Source organism: Macrobrachium nipponense, chromosome 48, assembly GCF_015104395.2.
Source record: "Macrobrachium nipponense isolate FS-2020 chromosome 48, ASM1510439v2, whole genome shotgun sequence".
Taxonomy (NCBI): Eukaryota; Metazoa; Arthropoda; class Malacostraca; order Decapoda; family Palaemonidae; genus Macrobrachium; species Macrobrachium nipponense.
The window spans coordinates 18,772,191-18,776,445 of NC_087223.1; the positions used below are offsets into that span (position 1 = coordinate 18,772,191).

At 43.6% G+C, this 4,255-nt stretch overlaps 1 pseudogene; it reads left to right on the forward strand.

Annotated features, from left to right (window-relative positions):
- Positions 1-354: 354 nt before the first annotated feature.
- LOC135205154 (zinc finger MYND domain-containing protein 10-like) lies at positions 355-3,048 on the forward strand (annotated as a pseudogene).
- Positions 3,049-4,255: the final 1,207 nt, after the last annotated feature.

Here is a 4,255-nt window from a genome sequence, read left to right on the forward strand (position 1 = left end):
ACAGTCCAGGAAGTGTTTGTACTAAAAGCACCCAGTTTTCGTTGGTGATCTCTTATCCAAGAACTGGACCAGGCTCTAACGTTGTCTAAATAGCCGAACAAAAGACCACAAGTATTGTAAAATACAATTTGATGGCCTAGCATTCACAGAAAACACCAGCCAAACAGCAAACTAACCAACATTGCTTAACCTTCTGATAAAGAATTTAAACATCTACCTTGAGAATTTACTCACTTGTACCAAGCCCAAGCCTGGCTAAGAAATTAGGGTATAGAGAACAGGATTAATGATGCTGCCTTGCAAGGAACAAAACATTGTAACTTTGCAGTCTGTCGCAAGACGCAGCAGTTGATGATGAGTGATGAGGGAAGAAAACCAGCACAGCAAGAGTCCGGTAAACTTACTTTGATAGACTTTGTGATGTAATTGGGGTCCTTTGTCACTAACATTTGACACTTAAAAATCTGAAAGTTCCAATACAGCTGGTTGTTTTCAAAGCAGAGGGGTCCTAATCCATATGATTCATCCTTGTCTTTCAGTCAAGCTTGGGGTGTAGCTTACTGGACTGATTTCCTTCCAAGCATCCCATGCGGGAAGAAGTACCCTCAGTACTTCAATAGTAACATTGATCAACTGTTACAGGGTCTGGTGATAATATGGCATCTACTCATGGGAGAGTCATGGCGTCTTCATCTGCTCCCGCTTGTCTGGAAGCAGGGAACGCCTCCCACGTCATCTCTGCCTCTCATGTTGGTGTGAGTGGAAAATTGAGTGATGTCGATACCTTTGACTATTGTTAAAATAGTAAAACCACAGTAACTAACACCAGTGATCTCAAATGAATGCATCACAGCTTTTCAAACAGAAGATGCCATTCCACAGCTCATAGAAATGTGAAAAAAAGGTCTCTAGCACTGGGAAATGTAGCAGTTCGTCAGCTTAGGATCAATCAGGAGATGAAAGCTCTGTTTTTCTTCAACAGTTACAGACTGAGTCAGCAGCTTTGACCATCCTGGAGTCCTTGGTTTTCCACGAAGAATCAGCCGAGGCCTTGGATGCCCTTGTCCTGGACATAATTGACTATTGTGTGAGACAGCTAACATTCTAACCAGCTATGCACAGTATCATGAAGTACCTCCATACACTCCTGAAGCCGCACTTAAAGCTTGTAAGATGAGAAGCAGGTTTCTCTCAGTTATTATTGAAAAATGGAGCTCCAAGTTGAGCCCATCATGCTAATGGCAATAGTAAATAACATTTTAAGGGATTTTTCAGTATAATGCCAACCAATATACAATTATTTTTTCCTATTTCTCAAGCTGGGGGCCTGAGTAACAGCGAAAGTGCAGAAAGTGGTGAGGAAACTGTAAACACGATCCAAGGTGAAGTGTCTGAAGAAAAGAATCGCCTGGGTATGGTTCTTGCCTGCAGAAGTGCTGTGATCCAGCTCCTTACGGCGTGTAGGTCCAAGCTCCCCCTGTCGCTATGACGAGTCTCCTGCAGACGCACGACGTCCCCCAGCTTCTGGCAACACTGCTTCAACTAACACCGTGGAAAGAGCCACCCACAAGGACACTGCGTACGATTTCCAGGATGGCCAGTGGGTTCCAGAAAAGGATGCCAAGCCGTCCGGTCCCGTGAACCGCATTGAGGGGCAGATATGGGTTACACTCTTCACCCTTCTGATGGATCAGGAGACTCTGTCCATGTACGAGCTGAGTCAGGGGAGGCGAGCAGCCCTGCTTAAGTGATCCGAGGGAAACTCAACGAAGCTTTGCTGTCTCACCTGCCAGTTCTGGAGCCGTTCGCAAAGTGGCTGTCTGCTCTAGCTCTTACCACACCACAGCAAGCCAGGCCACCACCTTTGGTTACCACTGTTAGGCAGGTTGGTTTACATGTTAGACACAAGTTCTGTTGCAAGTTTTAGTAATGGCCTAACTAGTCCTATTTTGCTTACATGTTAGACACAAGTTCTGTTGCAAGTTTTAGTATGGCCTAACTAGTCCTATTTTGCATTATATATAGATATTAGCCTTAGCGTTGGTCCTAAAGCTGCATTACAACTTAATGCTGTTGGACCACACTGTTGAGGTATGTTGTGAGTTCTTAGATACAATAACTTTAAAGAACAAAACAGTTAACTATTCTACCCAACACTTCTCTTTGGTATGGGACTAGCATTATCATAGCCGCCATAGCGCATTAACTCAAGCCTATTCGATCTTCCAAAAACAGCTTGGCAATGGAGTCGTCAGCCAGTGGACAGGCCGCTGGCAAGAACTCTTCCAGATTTTGGCCCCAAGATGCCTTTCACCAAGCAGGAGTCACTCAGCACTCTTGCCACAGCATGTCCCGCTGCCTGGAACCTTGAGGCTCTGGAAGCCCTTCTTCCGACATTCCAGTTTGTGCTGTCTGCGGGAGTCCAGCCGGGCGGAGATGTTCGCGCTGTCGCATGCAGTGGTACTGCCGTAGGTGAGAGGTTCTTCTTCTTCTTCTTCTTCTTCTGGCAATAATCACAAAGAATTGGGGACCTTACTCAGTACCAATAGTTACAACATAGTACTATAGTAGACTCACATCAACCGTGCATTTGATGTCTAGGCCAGTCCCTTACGACGCTCCTGATTGGCCTTGACATCAAATGCCACAGTTGATGTGAATCTACTATAGTTCTTATATCATTTCCTGGCAGATTCTTCGTTCCTATTTCAAGTTCACAATCGCCGTTTCTCTTCACAGGGAGTGTCAGGTGAAACACTGGCCAACCCACCAGTCGTTGTGTGACGTCATTAGCGCTGTTCCTTCCAAGAGCGAGACCAACGTCATTGACTAGAGCAAAGAACTTGTTTATAGTGCAGTACCAATGAAGGGTACGCGTACATATGGATCCCCGTCAAAGCGTCTGTTAGAAATTCTTGATTCTTCCCAATTCCTGGAAATTTTCAATAACATGGTGAATCATCCTCATCATCATCATCATCCAGGTGCCATGTCCCCAAGAACGTCGGCAATCATGGCTACTGAGCTGCAGTCATTCTCACCAATCCATCCACATGTTTTTGTCTAGGTCTTCCTCTCGGTCTCTCTCCTTCCATTGATTTTACCAGTGAGAGAGAGAGAGAGAGAGATGCTCTATTTACATGGTGAATAGGCGGGAGTAGTTATTTTGTACTAGATTGAGGCCCGATCCCTGTGTTCTCAATAGAGTCTCAAATTGATCAAATCTGTACAAGGGAAGGTGAACTGTTTTAATAGAAATCAGAGTTTCAGTAACTGAAGGAAAACCGCTAGACCAATAATATATAGGACTGTCCAGAAGTTAGCAGATGGGACACAGGCTATTAACCCAGGAGATGGAAAACTGGTACAGGTAAGAAATTAGGAGAGAATGTCAAAATATCTGAAGGATCTGGCACAGGGGAGACATTTCAGTAAAATAAAGAGAGAAAAAAAAAGAGGAATTATCCACAGGTACTGTAGGAACTGAATGGATGACTGACTCTTTCTCGAAAGGCTGAAGTTTAACCACTTTTTTTATGACACTCTTCAATTCACACATTATTTAGGATAACTTAGCTTGGCCCATTTTCTCCAACACCTCAAGACAGCGTCAAAAGTCTCAATTAGTCCCATACCAGCAAATGATATTGGCAACAAGTTCTCAAGAGAGAGAGAGAGAGAGAGAGAGAGAGAGAGATAGAGAGAGAGAGAGAGAGAGAGAGAGAGAGAGAGAGAGAGCTCTCCCAGCTAAGTATAGGAAATCGATCGAACTTCTAAGTAGAAGTGCCGATGAAGGACAGAATAAGACGAATGGGGTTTTTAGAAAGACTTATAGAATTCCCGGTTGAGATCCTGTAGCATAAAATAACTCATTGTATTCCTCTTCCGAGAATAAATTGCAACCTTACAACTCCTTCATCAACCTGTTTATTTCCTCCTTAGTTCCTAGAAAAGTCAGCAGGGGTATCACTGAGCCAATTAGCGAAGGGAGTGTGGCGTTTCCCCAAAAGGCTTTCAAACTCTATCAAAGATGGATGACGCCAGTTTCAGAGACAGATTTAACCTATCCATTTTTTTTGTTTAATTTCCCGTAAGATAACCTTTTCAGAAAGCTTATCATAACTTTAATGGGTAATAATTTAAACTGGGATCAATTTATTCTGCTGTGTATGATTTCAAAGCAGAGAAAACGAGCGGGAATGTGAAACATAGGTCTAACGCCGAGCGTTTGATTTTGTGTTACGTCTTTTTTTTT